This window comes from Thunnus maccoyii, chromosome 17 (assembly GCF_910596095.1).
Source record: "Thunnus maccoyii chromosome 17, fThuMac1.1, whole genome shotgun sequence".
NCBI classification, from domain to species: Eukaryota; Metazoa; Chordata; class Actinopteri; order Scombriformes; family Scombridae; genus Thunnus; species Thunnus maccoyii.
The window spans coordinates 11,555,607-11,574,599 of record NC_056549.1 but is presented as its reverse complement, the minus strand read 5'-3'; the positions used below and the strand labels follow the sequence as shown (position 1 = coordinate 11,574,599).

Genomic DNA, 18,993 nt, shown 5'->3' with positions numbered 1-18,993 from the left:
CTCCACTCAGTGATAATAACATGGCGCTGGCAGACACATAACGTTGCCCACCATAGTAATAATAACCACAATAACAGACCAAAATAAACGACGGGACATGTGAGCTCTTCGACCCCGAGACAAGCAGGTAGGTGCTCAGCATGTTGTTCCACAAACGCGCTTTGACGATGCGTTTTGGTGAAATTGGGGCTGCTTCTTCTTCTTGCAGGGGGGCAAAAAAGCCGCTCTGGAAAGGCGAAATGCTTGTCTAAAGGTTTAGCTTGTGTCTCTGTCTCTCCGTTCGCGGGTTGAATGCCTCACACTGAAACAGCAGTGTCATTCGGGCCAGGTTTGTGTCGGTGCTTACGATGCATCCGTGCAGAAATAAATCTGTCATTTTGCAGTGCATGTGTTGTCATGGCTGTCAGGCTCTCCGTGCGTCGACCGCTGTCCTTGGTATTGAACTGGGTGGGCATCACACCTAATGCATGTTGCAAATAGACTCTGAAGGCCTGTTTATGCCTAATTTTCCTAAATGCTGTCATTGTTGTGTAAAGGAGGAGCAGTCGTTGTCGATGGTTGGTGGTCGAAGAAGAAAAAAAAATCAGTGTATTTCACCTACAGCCCGCTAATCTAGCAGCAGGGACTCCGTGTGTGTATGGTGCTCAACAGTGAGTTTACAGCCTTATTGGACTTTTAGCTGTCATGTTGTTGCTGTTTATTCCATTTATACTGTGACAGCATCCCTTTTACTGTAGGACCACTCTATATTTCTCTATCGCTCTACTGTATCACAGTGATGATGACAGTGCAAGACATTTATTTGCACTACCCATGCTTAGATGTTGTGGGGTTTTTTTTGCAGGCAATGTTTGAGGGTGCTCAGGCTAATGTAGGCCAGGTAAGTGTAGGAACAGATGGCTTGTTTTCAAGTTCAACGTGGCTTTCGGATTAGAATGTGTAGACGAAAATTAAAAGTGGTGGCTAGGCCCTCTGAGCTGGGGTTCCCCTTCTAAGCCCATAATCGCCCTAACAACAACACTCTATTAATAGGGGTAATATAAACACCTAGCACAAAATCTCTAAAGCTGTCAAGAGACCTATATTTTTGCCCTAGAGCATGGAGAATAGACCTGTGGTGCTTGCTATTGTTAGGCCTATATTGCTAGGAGATAAAGTGGATGCAGTTTGCAGTGTTTTTGTGCCTGGCAGGGATGTCAATATTAAGGGAGCTAACTGTCCCCTCTGGTCAACAAGCATCCTAATGCAAACAACCAGGGCCCAAACAATTAGCCGATTAATGGTGTTTTAAGAAATGAATTGAGCATTTCAATTTTTTGATATTAAACCAGGAAATTAATCTGCAGATGTGTGATCTGTGATAAAAATAATTGTTAGGTACAGCCCTGCAAACAACCAAAAATATATCCCATAGTATAGTATTTTCATAGAAACATGTATTCATGCCTTTTTTCTATCGTCATACAACTTATAATATCTCAACAAATGTGTATCATGCAGCCTTGAAATGTTGGCAAACTATATTCTGCCGAAAACTGTGGTGGCAAAAGAAGATTGATACTACTCCCAAAATGATAGCAGGTTAGCTTAGCTTAGCATTAAGACTGGAAACAGGGGGAAACTGCTAGCCTAGCTCTGCCCAAATGTAACAAAATCTGCCAGCCAGCACCTCCGGCGCTCACTAATTAACACGTCATGTCTCATACAAAAACCAAATCATCGTAACTCTTGGCAAGAAAGCAAATAAGCATGTTTCCCAATATATCAAACTATTTCTTTAAGAGGGATTACCCTCCACCAAACTGCTGCTCTTTGGCCTTATGATAATGGTATTGTTGTGATCTCTGTACCTTGTAAGTCAAAGTAAAGCCCTTTGCTATCAATCACAAATTGAATATTGTTGCTGCTCTCCAATCTCTCCCCATCTGCGTCCTCCTCCCATCTAGATGACATGTCAAGGTGAGATTAAAGGCTCTCTCTAGAGATGAAGATGTGCATTTATTTTAAAATCCGAGGAAACTTAGAAGCTGAGTCAATGTGTTGGTCTGTGTACGCTTGCTTGCGCACTCCCTGGTTATCCACTCTGTAATGTATTCAGTGCCAGCACCGAGCACAACAGCTTTACATAATGATCAAAGCTTGAGGGATGCCAGAGCATGGCTTCAGCCTGCAGTAATAATAATAATAACCTTTGAAGTTATCACAATCCCACAACCTCATTCCCTTCATATTCTGCCTCTCTCTCTCTCTCTCTCTCACTCTCTTACTGTTTCTCATTCTCTCTCAACCTTGCACACACACACACACACACACACACACACACACACACATGCACAGACCCACTCGAAGGTCCTCTTCTGTTCAATGTTTCTGGATACGGGGTGAGTATTTAAAAGAGGATAGCGATAATGAACACATGACTAACTATTTTAGTCCCTATGGCTCTGCACTAGACTGCTCTCGCTGTCTATGAGGAGGCGGCCTTCATTGCTCGCACAAATTCGCAATTACATAAGAGTCCGAGGGAGTCATACATTGAATAATTTGACCAGAAGAAGAAAATCAGCAGTGCTTTTGCTATGCACACTGTCATTATGTCTTCTCTGTTGATGCTACTTCCTCAACCTTCAAGGCTGACCTCATGTGTCACAGGCCAACATCTCCGTCTCTCTCCTTGTGGTTAAATAGAGTTTGAAATGCAAGGGTGGGAATGTGTTAACTGTAATTGAAACGTCTGATTCAGCCCTCTATTTATACGGGCGCCTCTCGAAAGACCCATTGGCCATTTTAACCAAGTGTCTGGCAGACTTGCACTGGTCGATCTCGCTAATCAAGAAGCAGAGTTGGGGAGTATGCAAACAAGGCACCAGATAGAGAAGAGAAGATAAAAAGGGAAAAAAAGCAGAGAAAAGGAAAGGATAGTCAGGGGAGCGAGAACGGTGAGGGAAAGACGAGGGAGGAAAGATGAAGAGAGAAGGAGAGAGGGGGGGGGGGGGGGGGTGGTGGAAGAAGGCAGAAGAGACGTGAGAAGAAAGGATATGAGAGGAGGGTAGACAAAAGGAAGAGCAGGACAGGTGACCATAAGAGAGCGAGGAAAGGGGGATAGACAGATAAGCTGCAGCCCAGAGGTGGTGGTGGTTTAACAGGAGGTGGGGATGAAAGGAAAATACAGATGGGTAAAGTATTGGGCTAAAAAGGGGTATGAATGTGGGGCTGAAGAATGAAGATGAGAGAAAAAGAAGGGGGAGGATAAGAGGATCAGAAGGCCAGAGACTAGCAGACAGAGAAGAGTCAACTGAAAGGATGATTTTTTCGGAGAAAAAATATAGAAGAGGAACCTGAGAGGAATCTGTCTTTGAGTTCTTGCTTTGTCTTTAGTCTGTTGCTTATATTCATTTCAGCTGCAACTGAGTAGTCTGTCCGAGTGCCAGACTCATCTTCAGATGTCAGCACTTTTGTCCCAGGTTATTGCATTTTGCTGTTTTTGTCCCAGGATTAAAAAAAGCTTCCCTTGTGTTTTCTGCATGACTTGGCATGTCAGTAACAGAATGAGATGTGTGTATATGTGTGTGTTTTTGTCTGTACGCGAGAGGGAGAGACAGAGGGAGAGATTGAGTGTACAAAAGAGACATGATGACAGAGGAGAGGAGCATAAGCAATTTAGAGAAATATAGGAGGACACAGCGTTTGTGTGTGCATAGGTAGATGTTTGGGTCTCTCTAGGGATATGTGCTATCAAATGATACCACAATTTCCATACAAAAATAAGCATCTACAGCCCTGCTAGCAGCTCTGTGAGGCTGAACCTGGGCACAGGGATGCAAACATTAGCATGCTAACATGCTTACAATGCTAACATTCTGATGTTTAGCTAGTGTTATCATTGTCACTACCTTAGTTCAGCGTGTTGGCATGCTAGCATTGCTAATTAGCACTAAACACACAGTACATCTAAGGCTGATGGGATTAGTTTTACAGGTGTTTGGTATTTAGTCACAAAATATTTGACGAGACCAGTGGGTCACCAAAGTTACTACAGTTCATTCAGAATTTGCGATGAATATCTGTCCCAAATTTGGCACTCCATGAATCCATCCAGTGGTTGTTGAGATATTTCAGTCTGGACCAAAGTGGTGGACCGACCGACCAACTGACCAGTCAACATTGCCATCTTTAGAGCCATGCCAGTCGGGGGGTTAATAAATGGTACAGGCATTGTATCATATCTTTATAATGTGATCAGTAAATCTGCATTGTATTGTGATCATGAAATAACTATTAAACTGTATAAATCAAAGCAGGTCTGAACAAAATCTGGTGTCATCTCATATTCAGCAACTGAATTAAAAAGCTGTTTGTCATAAACAAAGCTTAGATGAAGCTAAGCTGTGCTAACCGTCTTTGAGCTGTGTCATGTCAGTGTCCTTTCTCAGCCTGATAATACTCACATTAACACACACACACACTCTCTCTCACACACACACACACACACAGAAAGAGTTAACCCAGATACTTCCATAGAATCAGAAGTAATAGAAGAGACACATAACCCATATCCTCTTCACTTTTCTCAGTCTAACTTGTGTGTGTCTGTGCTCAATGAGGCTGTTCTTTACCGATTCCCCTCTTGTCCGAAAGGCTGGATAGGCCTGACTGGCTCTGTGCTGGAAGTGTGTGTGTGTGTGTGTGTGTGTGTGTGTGCCGTTGGTCATAGGACTATGAAGAGGCCCAGTGAAGCTTGAATACCCAGCAATGCCCTCAGGCTACTGAGTGCTGCATCTGCCTCTGCTGCTGCCCAACACAGCGCAGGCCCTTACAGCTCTGTCACTGACCCTCCAGGCTGAGGGTGGTATGCTATTTTGTGTGTGTGTGTGTGTGTGTGTGTGTGTGTGTGTGTGTGTGTGTGTGTGTGTGTGTGTGTGTGTGTGTGTGTGTGTGTGTGTGTGTTTGTGTGGTGGTTAATGTCTATGATGTGAGGCTTTAGCTTCTCTGTATGTTGGCAAAAACTGGTGTCATTGTGCAGGGTTTTACGTGTTCCATAGAGGCAGAAATATTTGAGTATACTTGCATTTACCTGTGTGTGTGTGTGTGTGTGTGTGTGTGTGAGCATGGACTAGTAAACTGCTGTAGTAACCAGTTGAAGCCTAATTCCAGTTTAATCACTATTAAAGCGATACCTGTTTAGAATGGGCAGTCGTAGAAAGCCTATTGCTGTGTCTGCGCCCTTCCTCTGAATCGCTTTTTGAAACTGATGTACTGATGCAAAAGAAAACTAGTGTCACTCTCATTTGTTTCACATCCACTATGCCCTCTTATGGCAGTCAATTAAAGGTTTACACGTCATGATTTTACACATCATGGTTAGTTTGCTTGTCATGGAGAGAACTGCTTAGTCTGTGATAAAACAATTGTATTCTGTCTTCTGTGGCTCTGGAGGGAGCTTTCTAAAGCCAGAGAAAATGACCCTGATGATGTCATCAGGGGATATCTCTGTTTTTGGGCTTGGAGACTAAAAAAACAGAAAGCCCCCTTTACATCTTGCATTAAAGTGAGTTTTGGGTGATTGGATTGCAATAGGATAGTGCTTGACCGCATGAAAGTACAGCTGTAAATGCATCCAAGACGCATTGAGGACAGATTGTGATCCAGTCAGCCGGACCACCTCTAGAAGTGGTCAGGGATGTGTTGTGACCACACTGAACACAAGTGTAAATACAATTGTGTTGTCAATTCACACACAATAACTACGTGGGCAGAAATACATAATCACGTGTGATGTTCCAAACCAGTGAGGTAGCAGCCACTGGCCAGTTAGTGAGCTAAGCCACTTGCAAGGAAGTAGCAAGAAAGCTATGGATATTCAAGACACTCGTGGACAGAGTCAAGTGTAGGCTTCTTCCCCCATGTCGAAAAGGAAGCAACAGTCCATACAATAGCGCAGCTTCATGGATGGCTACCATCTTTATTTTTGTTTGTTTGGGGGTTTTTTGTTTGTTTTTTTTGGACCCACGCAAATGAGAGGAGGTGACGTTTGGATGTTTGAGCTGGACAGAGCGATCGGATCTCAATGTGGACACTGGAGAAACATATTAATACCAGGTGTAACTGTAATAAGTTTAAATTATATCTAGATACAATCTGGATATGAGACGCATTTTAATGCAATGCTATGTGTTACAAACTGGATGTGTGGAGTTTGAAAGACATGGGTGTTTACCAGGCAGGGAGGGACAAAATATGCCATTTGTTGCATTGTGGGAAATGTTATATCCAGCATTTTGCAGCTTGATCATACAAGGGACTCAAGATCATAATATATTGGCTTCTGCTATTGTATTGTGTTGTGAGGCCACCCAACTTCATGAAAGACCAATACCAAATCTGAGTTAAAGTCATTGTCAGAGACTGTTACTAATAATATATATATATTAATATATTATATAATAAACATAGCTGACACAAAAGCTTCAATCAAACACCTACCTTGTTACATCCCAATTGCTCAGCTTTAGTCCCCAGTTACCCTTTTTTTGAGTTGAATTTCTTATGTGTAATCCTGACATGATTTGCACTGTGGCTTAAAAGGCAGTTTTACTGCATTGTTGCAAGTCTAGTTAAAAACCAAAAGTTGCATAGCAAACCATCATAAACATAACTCATAACCGGAAGCAGCAGCAACAGTTGGTCTCATGCACACCTTTATGTCATTGGCAGTCTATTGCACGCTTTGTCTGGGATTCCTCTCCATAATTACTTACTTCTTTTGTTACTCCTGGCAGTCTTTTTTACCTATCCTGAATACCGAAGGTTTCCAGATGGGCCCCAGACTTCTATAAAACATCTCAACAGTGATGCTGCACCTCCTCTTATATTAAGTGTAAAAAGCCATTTTGGCTAATTTCTGTGGCCTCATGCAGCACACTGGTGGTTATTTTGCAATCAATTTTAAGATAAGTGAAATTGCAGCTTGTATTGACTTTGTTAACAGGATTATTATTCTACAGTAAAGATTGTGTATTTTATGATGTTTTATTGTGTTTGTATAATTACACAACGCAGTGGTGAATGTGCAAGGCTAACAGTGGACTCTATAGAGCTCATAAACAGCTTCATTGCTGCACATGTGCATAGTTGTCAAACCAGGTCCCAGTTCAGGACTGCAACAATACATGATGTTACACGATGATACATGATGATACACATGGGTGTATTCTGTTCTTATAGGTACGAAAAGATATGTACTGTATGAGGGTGTGTTGTAAAGGAGCAAACATTTGCTAAGCATGACAACCACCCAGCAGTCCAGAGTTGGACTTTAAAAGTGAAGTGTGTAGAATTTAGCGCAACGGACTTGGCAGAAATGGAATATAATATTCATAAGTATGTTTCAATTAGTGTATAATCCCCTGAAAATAAGAATCTTTGTGATTTTGTTACGTTAGAATGAGCCCTTTATATCTACAGAGGGAGCAAGTCCCCTCCCACAGAGCCCGCCATGTTGCACCTCCATGTTTCTACAGCAGCCTAGAACAGACAAACCAAACACTGGCTCTAGAGAGGGCCTTTCGCATTTTTCGGCAGTTTCGCAGACACGGTAGGTTCTCCTACACGCTTGCAAGGGCAGGGGGAGAGGAGGGGTATTCAGTTGGTAGCGATTTGCCACCTGACCTCTAGATCCTACTAAATCCTGCACACTGGACCTTTAACATTGGTGCAACTGTAGAGCTGGATGATTAATCAAATTTTATTTTTAATTACGAGTTTTGCTTCCAGCAATAATGAAAACAAGATAATCGAGATAAAACAATTAATGTGCCACATTCCGTTTCACAATGATGCTCTTGTTTTGTCTTGAGTTTTAAATCCAGCGCACCCCTTCCTAAAAGCCCAAACTCACTCTCACTGGGAATCCACACAGGAAGCAAGACGTGAGCGACGTGTAGGTGCATTCAATGTGTTCAATCCACACCGACTCTGGCTTGTGTTCAGCATCTCTGTCCACAGAAGCAGCTGTCTGTCAGCTGCAGCTCCTGGGGAGCTGAGAGGACAGCGGCCGGACAAACTGCCTTCACCAGGTTGACTGACAGCAGAAATTTAGTGAACCAAAATAGTTTTCATGTCAGCTCCACAGGAAGAAATCAATAGTGTTTGTATCTATTGATTCATTGATTTGATTTCCAGACCCACCATAGCGAGTGACTGGAATCTGCCTGTTTCTGCTCCATGAGTCAATGAGTAATCATGTTAAATTATCATGATCTCAGTATTGATCAACATAATCATGATTATGATTTTTGCCATAATCGAGCAGCTCTATGCAACTGTAGACGCTCATCTGATTGCATTCCAGTCAGTGATCACAGAGGAAGTGAGAAGAGAGGAAGGGAAGAATGAGCAAAAGGAAGAAACAGAGTAAAGTATCCCGAAGGGATCCCTGAAGTTGCTCAACACTCTCCCATCATATTGCCAGTCAGTATAGCTTTCATAACAGTTGTCAGCAAGCTCTCGCTATTTTGTTCTGTGATTCGAGATCAGTTTGGTTGAATTTCATCAAAGCAGACTTGAATAAGGACATTCATTATGGCTCAGCTTGATTCATTACCAACCCCCAGCTCCCACACCCTCATGGGGAGACTTCAAAGGAAACTCTGAGGTTGAAGATGCAGACTGCTATCACACTGAAGCTTACATCACAGCATCCTCTTCACCATCCACACTGGATCCAGCATGTGGGAGGTAATTATGAGACATTGTGCAACAGGGGCCCAAACCTGACTGTTGTGTATTAGAGCCAACTGCAACCCTCAGTCTGACCTTTGGACCTTCTCACTCAAAAATACAGTAGTTTTACTGTTCGCTGTTTATAATGATTATGTTGCCAGATTTATGCCTCGAACTTCTTAGTAATTTTTGAAACAGTGGGTACAGCTAGTTAGTCCCAGTATTACAAGTATGCTGATGAAAAATGTAATATCAGACTTATTTCCTTCTAACATAACCCTGTTTGAATGCTTAGCTGACATGCGTTCTTATTTTTTAAAAGTATATTTTCCCTTCTGCCATCACTAGACCAAAGACTAATCTGTAACCCCACAAACTAATATAGTTAGTTAACAATGTACTCCTTGGTGTTGGAAGTAACACTGGGTTACTACTGTAGGATGTAAACTGTTTTTCAGCTTAGGTTTGAGCAGATAAATCCATTCCTTAAACTTTCATTCTTGTGTTTTAGGTTTTTGAAAGTCTCAAAAAACATAATAAATGAATAAAGAGTATAGCTCTTACTACAGCTCCATACACACTGTTTCAGCATATGGAGAAATCCAGAGTTTGACAGGCCTGTTGTGCCAAGTTATGGTTGCTAGAATGGACTAAAGCCCACAAATGTTCACATCTGATTTAAATAAACATCATACTATAGTTAGTCAAAGCCATTGAGCTAAAACTGGACAACAGTGTTCTCCCATTGACCAGCAAGTGTTTGGAATCCCACTTGTTCTGAACAAATGAGTGAAATCCATTCAATCAGCATTACAGCGGACAAATAGTATCCTGTTGTTAAGCTAATTATACAGAATAGATGACTTTCTGATTGGACGCAGTCAGTTGACTATGATTTATATGAGCCAAGACAATCTAATCTGTCCTAATATTTGGTTGGTGGCCCTATAAAAGTTGACTCCATTCAGTTCCCAGAGTCAATTTTGCAATCAAGATTCCTGCCATGCTTTTCGGTCAACACAGTGGATGTGTTCACATGTCAGCTGATGTAGCCTTGTCAACACAAACAGACACATTTTTCAGGACACTGTGCTGAAACAGTATTAATACTAGTGTTTGGGGATGTGGCTGTCCTGGCATGTGGGGAACCACTCTTTTTCTCACCAATCTCCTCTTCCTCCCTCCTCTTTTACTGTGACTATCTGGCCTAAGATTAGCACTGCTTGGAAACTTGACCATCACATAGATTAGCATCTGTGATGTGATGTCTTAACATGGCCTTCAGCAGGGAACCCAACACAACTTGGGGCATAAATAAAAGTCTCATTATCCTCTCATGTCATCATCTGTATGTGTGTGTGTGTGCGCGTGCTTTTATTACCTTATTGGGACCTTTTCCCTTATACCAACCTTGTCGGAACCAGTAGTCTTCATGGGGGCCAAAGCCCAGTCCTAATGAAGTAAAATGTAATTTCTGAAGTTAGGTCACGGTTAGGATTAGGCATGAATTGGTTATGGTTAAGGTTAGGGTTAGGGTTTGGGTTAGGCTGTCCACAATGAATGGAAGTCAATGCAATGTCCCAACAAGGATAGCTGTGCAAATGTGTGTGTGTGTGTGTGTTTTCCAGTGTGTACATTGGATTTTTCAGTTTGATTCCTGCATGAGAGCACACACAGTTCGAGCAGATACAGTAAGCAGCCAGACTCATATATACTGTACGCTGTATGTGTGCATGACTGAATGCATATGCGTTCACATGAATACTCACATAACCCTAACTGGCCACATACATGCACACACACACACACAAATACACACATTATGGTGGGGGGCTAATGACGTAGCATAAGACAGAGCTCACAGATGCGCTGGCTGAATAGATTAAAGCATTCATCCAATGACACAGCTGTGCTCTCTTTGATGCCTGGGCATGAAACTGCAGGAAATTACAACAAAAGAGGGATGCAGAGACTTAGCTGATATAAAAAAAAGAGATCTACAGTGACGTGTGTGGCATGTTAACGCTCTGTAACTCGTCAGAGCAGCTGCTGCAGGCTAATGCTTATCTAGTATCTATTAGACTGATTGATATACTTCTCTATTTGTGGAGTACTGCAATGCTATGAGACCAATAGCAAACTATTGAACTATTTGACATTATAAAGGCAGAATTACTGGCAAAATAATCATAACTCACAACATTATGCACCTTTATTTGTAGTCTAATAGCATTTGCAAAAGCAAGATTGTGCAGATGATCGGATGTCTATAAGCAGCAATCCACATTCTCATGCTTTTGGACCGACTTGCTAATTTGTAGCTGGGTTAAATGTAGCTATCTATTAGTGTAAGGCAAGGCTAAATGTGCAGCATATAGGCTTGTTAGCTGTATCTACTCCATGGGGGTATGTTGTATGCCTGCTTGCCAGGCTGGATTTTTTTTTTTTTTTTTTTTTTCAGAGGAGCTCCAGCAGCCTTGCAGGGTTCTGGTTGTGCAGCATTCACAGCGCTGCCAGCGTAGCTCTAATTAAGCCAGGCACGAGTTTCTTTTAAACCCCCCGTGTGTTTAAGAACAAAAGAAAAAAAACTCCCTAAGTCAGCCATGAGATGCAGGAAGAAGAAGAAGAGGAGGAGGAGGAGGAGGAGGAGGAGGAGGAGGAGGAAGCCACATGCTGCTGAAATATAAATCGGCTGCACATCTTTGTTTGTTGTGAGTTTTTACAGCAACAAAGCAAACAAAATGGTGGATCTCCCTCTAATGGCAACAGTTGAGCCCAGATTTCTAATTGGCTAACAAAGGCTATCATGTAATTCTAAAGTGATTATCCTTGAATCAATTTGAGTAGATTAGGCAATTTCCTTGTCACTCATGCATTAACATTCATCATGTAGCAACATATACAGCGGTCAGTTGCATTTGTTTACATTATCTGGTTAAAAATAGCATGACCTCCTTCCCCCAAAAAAGCCAGCAGCAAAAACTAGGTCCTTCACCTCTTTCAGCCCCGTAAGCAGCTGTCTCGTCCCTTTTGTAATGCTCCAGGAAAGAGGCAGCTCTCCTGATTGTGCAGTTATGCAGCCTGCTACAATGCATTATGAATTATTTGGCCTTGTTTTTCCCCTGTCGTTGAATTATCCTTCTAGCCAAGCCTCTTCATTTCCTCTGCCTCGGACGGCTGTGCCACTGTGCATTTCCCTTCCTGTAATTTATCCATCTGCAGAAATGGACCATGCACAAGTGTGTGCATATGTGTGTGTGTGTGTGCGCTGAGTAATAGGAAACGTTGTGTTTAAGGGTGATGATTGCTATGGCCCTTGTGGTTTACAAGCAGACAAGGTAATGATGGCTGCTACTTTCTCAGCCAGTGCCAGTCAATCCCCCTGAAGTGAGGTTTTGTGTGTGTGTGTGTGTGTGATGAGTAGTAGGAAATGGATTTGAGAGCTGTCGTGGTTTACAAACAGTAGTGCTGTGGGTATTGCTTAAAATCTTCGGAATGTTTTTTTTCTTTTTAAAATTGTAGATGTTAAAATTTCCATTTTTATGAGCATTTAAAGCATCTATTGTTGGATCTATTATAGAATTACATCATTATGGATATTAATGATCATTTTTTTAATGAGAGTGACATTAGTTAAGCATTAAACCTGTCAACTTTTTTTTAAAAATAATTTGTGATGCCTTTTGATTGCTTAACACTGACATGAAAAATCAGCACATTGCTATTAGCTATCTTTTCTGATACACTGTCCTTGTAATCAAGATGACGATGGCTGCTACATCTCATGTCACTCATGCCAATCATCGTGTTTGTCAGTGCATCTGTGTGAAGTCTGTGTCTGGGTGTGACAAAATGTATTTATATCTTTTGCATGGAAATATGTGATGAGCATATTTATTTGCATATATGTATGTATAACATGCGTGTATATACTGTAAGTATAGCAATAATCAAATTATACAAATTATGGTTAAAAGGATAAGATGAGCTGAGAAGATACGAGAGAGAGCATGAGGACAGTGACAGATAGATAGATAGATAGATAGATAGATAGATAGATAGAGAGATACAGTAGATAGACAAGTAAAGAGAAAAAGGATGAAAAAATAAGTTTAGTTTAACTGTGTGGCTTTTGAGACTAAGAATACACCCAGTTTCCTGATCTTAACAGGCTGTGACAGTATTATCTGCTCCCACTTCTTCTTGGGATACAATGAGTAAGGCAGAGGTAGTTAGAGGAAAAAAAGAACAGGGAAATACAGAAAAAGCTTTTACTACTTTTACACTTCATAAACATTAAAGGAGGTTTAAAGCAGCTACAGGACTCTTTTTTTCTCGCCACTTTTCTCCACAAAATTAGCACAACAGAACATTTCAGATGAGCATGGCAGGCCTACATCATTCTGCATTTATCTTCTGGGAACACTAAGGTGTAATCTCGCTATACCTTTTATTTCTCTTTTCATTTTTTGTAGCTTTCCTCTATGATTTAAAAAGTTTGCTCCAACTCCAGCAAGTTTTTTCTATCTTTGACCCTCCCAATTTATGTCCATAGATCATTGGTTCACACTTTTCTTATGACCCCTCATCACAAGTTATGAGCTGTAAGGAGTTTCCATCTCAGATTGTTTCAATTAAATCATTTAAATGAGGAAAATGCAGAAGCTTGAAGAGGTGAAAACAATCAACATTTCAAAAATAAAAAAGCAACACCCAAGTCTAAAAAAGTCACACAAAAATAAGCCTAATTTTATGTTGAACAATTTAGTTTTTTCTTTTTCCGACCCTGGTAACCACCCTTGCATTCTTCTTGTGACCCCTTGGGTGGGTCCCAACCCCCAGATTAGGACTCACTGACACTAACTGGAATCTGGTCACATGCAGTTGCTCGTGGTGGGTGCCACCTTCAGGAATCAGTGGCTATATGGGGTGTGTATATCTGTAGCTTCTCCATGAATCCTAGGCCTGAGAACGGCACTCAGGCACACACACATTCATGTACGCGCTCACATATCGACACACAGTGGCCCTAATCCCAACACGTTATCAGTGAGCATCAGCGTGTGAAGTCATGTGGACTGGTATGAGTCTGCGGCTGATCCTCAAACGCTGCGCAGCTGAGATCCGCTGATGAGAGCATCTCCACTGGATGCATGTCATCCTTTCACACCCCTACCCACCACTGCCTAGCAGGCCACATTAGCTCAGAAGCTGTTTGGTGGAGAGAGAAGACGGGCTATTTTTAGCATTACATGTAGTCAACAGACTCTGTAGTCAGGAGACCAGTCAAAAGTCATGTGTAGTCAAAATTCTCCGCTTTCACAGTACTGTGCTGCCACTGTACTACTCAGATAATTTCTTTGAAAACAAAAATCATGTAGAGCATTTTAATTAACTTCCAGAATACAAAGAGACATTTGTTTTGTGCTCTACAGACTTTGGATAGAGAACAAATTCCATTTTACTATTAAACTTTATTTCATTGTGGATCTCTGTATTGATCATTTAGCCATTTCGGATAGGTCCAAGATTTGTCAAACACTGATTTTCAGCTGAATCAGTTCAGCTTACACTAAGTGAATTCTTTCATGTGCGCCTGTTTGGTTTCCTGTAACACTGTAATCACTCTGTGTTCCAGTTGCTACTAGATGTTGGTCTGTACTGAGCAACTATATTATTATTTTTGGACTGGTGCCTAAATTGAATTGCTGCTTGTCAAGCACTGACTGTTTCTTCTCAGTGTCAATGTAAATGTTTTTCTTTGGCTTTTTCAGTATTTGCTTACACCAAATCCACTGAAATATATGCTATAGTATGTTTGACACACAGTATGTATGTAATGTAGATATTACAGTCTCTGTAGACATATTTTTATATTTCCAGACCTACAGTACATTCTGAATGTGCACACTGTATTTGCACAGAGCCAGCATTGAAGATTTGCCTGGCAGAAGCCAATATCATTGTGATATACAGTTGTTTAGTCGGACTGCAGACAGAGCCTGTTGGGAACATTGTTTGTCAGAAACTGAAGCCTATAAGCAATGACTTTCTGTCCATAAACGGCACTGGTGCAGGAGATAGTTCATATGTATATGGTCAACATTGTTAGGGTGCTGGCCGCCCTAAAATGTGTGAGATGTGGGAGAGTGCATGTAGAGAAACGGTTTCACCATCATTAAACCTTCAGACACCTGTGATGAGGTTTAAAGATTTCCATAACAAATCATATGGATCTACTGAACTCTCCCTACTTTAAACTCTTTGTTGGCTGTACCTTGGACTCTTGATTAAAGGTACCCTGTGGAATTGTTCACCACTTGTAGAGGAATATTTTTACGTTCTCCCTCATTTTGTTTGTTCTCATGCATGTGGAGTAACGCGATTCACATAACTGCTAATGGTTTCACACTATTCTACTGATCTACAGGTTACAAGAATATGTAGCAATGCAACAGCAAAAGGAAAAAAAGAAGAAGACTGCTAGGAAGTGAACATGGATGTAAACAATGCAAAAGTTGGCTTTGGAAATGTTTTATGAGGAAGGAAATGCACTCAACAAGTCTATATGACTATAAAATGTCAAATTCTGGGAGTCCAAGATGTCGTCTTTGTATTGCCTGTTTTGTAGTGTGTTTTGACTGTTGCAATTTAAAGATGGGCAACTTTTAAAACAACACAGAAGCAGGAGCCAGAATGCAATATGGGCAGTGGGAGGTTTATCCCACTGGTCTGCATCTGTTGAATCTGACCACAGTTGCTCATGAGCAGCACCTGAAACTCTACTTCTCTGTCATTTTGTGGCTGCTTCTTACCCCTAAGAAAATAAAAATCACTTTCCCTGTTGGAAAACTCCCTTTTGTTCCATTTTTTTTCCTGCTGTCACCTGAACAGGACTGTCTTGCTTGCTATCCTACATGCTTGAACCCATATGGCCCAGTCAAAGGATAGCCCTGCTGCTGTACTGCTCAATCCTGGCAAGACAGTTGTAATGTAGGTCAGCAGGTATAAGCCTCCATTTACTTTCTGCGGATAAAGACAAGTGGAGTGGAAGAGGAGGCAGTCCGATTTAAGCACCATGCAGGCTGAATAGATAGTGGAGGGGGAGGGCTGGCAAATGATTGGTCCACAGACTGTAGTGGTGGTCTGATCAATGTTTTATAAGTATCACTACTCTGTCTGTAGGTTAGACTTATCTTTCCTCTCCCATGTGTGCGCTAATGGTGGAGTTGTGAGTCATACTGGGCTGTGTTGTCAAGATAACTCCCTGCATTGTGTGCGCTTGTTGTGTTTTTTTTGTTGTTTTTTTTTTTACCCTTGATACAATTAACCAGCAACACAATTAACCAACATTACTTTTAATTTAGAGAGCATGAAACCATTTAATTTATGAAATTTGAGGCTGAACAGCAATCTGGCCAGATTTGTTTACGTTGCCATGGTTGCAGTTCTGCTGCAACACAGACGTCTTTGTGGATGACTTCCAGTTGAGATATTTTTTTTACTGTTTTGGCAAAAGTTTGCAAATGTACATTATTTCATAGTAATATTACACTTTAAATGGTCGATATCTTTGGTAAGGTGAAGTGTGATAAGTCAGATATTGCACATAGAGCTGGTCATTGTTGCAAAATCAACATCAAGTCAAGATGTTCTGATTCACCGGCTTGCTCACTGAACATTATCTCCTCATTATGTTTGCTCATGGTCTTTATCTTTTCCTTTCTGTCCACAAGTGCACGGTCACATGACCTTTTACTCTTGAAAACGAGGTCATATTGGTGTTTCTCCGCTGCATGTGTGTGGCTTTCAGAGGATTAATAGGCACACTAGAAGAGGCTCGAAGCAGTGGTGTAAACTGGATAGTCCTCCGCTGTTATGGTGAAAATCCCACGCCGCATCATCTGTCAAAGCTGACATTTTGCTTGGTGTCCTTGGCTGAAATGTGAGGGATTGATATGCTGTCAGAGCCATGTTATCCAGCTCATAAACAGCAGGCCTTGCCACAGCTTTTACAGAAAAATGACCCCAGATATACCAGGCTCACACATAGACCCTGCCCTGCTCCATCATAAGTCTCAGTTATACAGAAAAGCTGTCAAAAGGCTGATGAATGAAGAGACGTTGTGCTTATCAATTGTAGCTAACTTGTGTGTATGAAAAAGACTCTCTTGATCCCATTCTAATTCCTGTGCTCCTGCTTTTATGCAACCACAAAATCACACTTACATACAGGAAACATGCTGAGTTTTCCTTTATCAACGTCCTCTTAACACACACTCTGCCCCAGCAGTTTTCAGTTGGAGAACATTCATGCACAACAATGTCCCCACTCCCCACACATAAACACAGCTCCAAGGCTACCGTGCCTTGTAGTGGCTGGCTCCACAAATCCTTAACCTACATCTTTTACATCTCAGCCTTAACCATTTTCCCATAACGCCAGGAGGGAAGGCTTCTTGCCGAGCTATCAATAATAAACGATTAAGTCAAGGGTTTAACATGCTTGTGTAGATAATGGGGTGGAAAGAAGGAGGCTTTCAAAGAACAGAGTGCTTTTAGTCCAGAAAGCCACCAGCAGGAAGTACACGGTTTTTAATGGTCAGGGCTGCAGGCTGGAGGTTATTTCTAGGAGTCATCTGTTACAGATGGGTAATGACTTACTTGAAATTGTGATCTTTAACTCTACTGCACAGGGTACATATAATGTACTTAAAGTGTCTATAATCAATTATTTTATAGTAATGATGTATCAAATGACAATGTGTAATGTGAGAGGCGTCGCTTGTGGTGATTAACCTACAGAGAATTATCATCCGTCTCTTTCAGATCATTGTTTAGCTGTCTAGCACACAACTTTACTGTTGTTTTTTTGCTCACACCTCTCTCATAACTTTGTTTTTGGCCACAGCAGGCACTTCTCTCAAAACCCACTGTACCTGTAGTACATATTCCACAGCAAATGGCAAACAGACAGAGTTAGCAACTAGTTGGTACATATCAAGCATTTAGCAACTGAAGAGCCAGATACTCCCAAAAGAGTTGGTAGATAATGTTGCTTCATAACTGCTGGATGTGTATATAAGTAACTGTTTGCTAATAAGTTATCAGCTTAAAAGGTGATATGTTAATGTTGTGTTCAGATTTTATTTCTGCTGCCCCCAAGTGGCAAAAATATTTGTTATTGAAGGTTTACATTAACATATAATTTAATTTTATCATGTAATACAAAAACATTATCGGTTGTTCTTCAATATGTTTGTATTTAAAGTCAATGTGAATGATGATTATCATTTTGTGTCGTAAAAAAATCATGTATGATACTTAATATACTGATTATATGAAGGATTAGGACAATGATACACATTGTATATAAAACAATATTAATTGATTAGGGGCAGAAGAACAAGTTGTAAACACAACACTGACTTATCACCTTATAAAGTTATAGTGAATGTGTTAGCAAACACAAAACAACATGAAGACCACAGAATTTATTATTTTTACCCAACTGGGTAACTAGTTTTATTCAACTTCAGCACATGTGTTGCACCTGTTTCCTTTAGGTGCAACAACAACTTAGGTCCATGTTGCTGCAATACTTAGGTTTGCAGATCTACTGCAACATCTAACTACTAAAGCAAGAAATCTCCGTCTGTGTGTCCTACTCAATTAAACTGCCTGAGAGAGAAGAATGAGTGCACAAGGGAGAAAAAAACCGAGGCAGTAAAATTAGCCAATAGGAGCGCAGACACATTTGATTGGCAGCAGAATCAACCAATGAATCAACCAATCAACCTCAGTTTAGTCTCCCTGGTGAGGTTTCTGTCTGGATTAAAACCATTTAATTTATTAAATCCTTGATACATTGATACATTTTTCAGTTGATACATAGATATATATGGTTCTCAAGAAATAATAACAGGCATGTTTTGAATGGGCACTGTACTTGTTTACACTAACTGCACTAATTATGCCCTGAGGCAACAAATGAAAAATCACAGTTTAGAAAAATTAAAACATGTCTTTAAACCATCAATTCAGTTTTTTTTTTAGATGAATGCACATGCTTGTATTTTTTAAAAGGTCATCTTGATTATAAGGTGTTATATAGTCAAATATATCTTAACCTTTTCTATCACTGTGCCACATGTGGTTTTACTTCCTGAAAGTGTGACTCACACCAAAAATGCAACATTATACCCGTTTCAACTCCTCATAGAAACTGATCAAGGTTTACAATGTGTGAAAATTACAATATGTATAAGTTAG

At 40.9% G+C, this 18,993-nt stretch overlaps 1 protein-coding gene across 1 annotated transcript in view; it reads left to right on the top strand.

Annotated features, from left to right (window-relative positions):
* pak5 (p21 protein (Cdc42/Rac)-activated kinase 5) overlaps nucleotides 1-18,993 on the top strand; it is a 74,573-nt gene continuing 55,580 nt past the window's right edge. The window contains exon 1 of the mRNA XM_042391378.1: nucleotides 1-127. The gene's annotated coding sequence lies outside the window, so the exon portion shown is untranslated. The remainder of the gene's footprint in view (nucleotides 128-18,993) is intronic.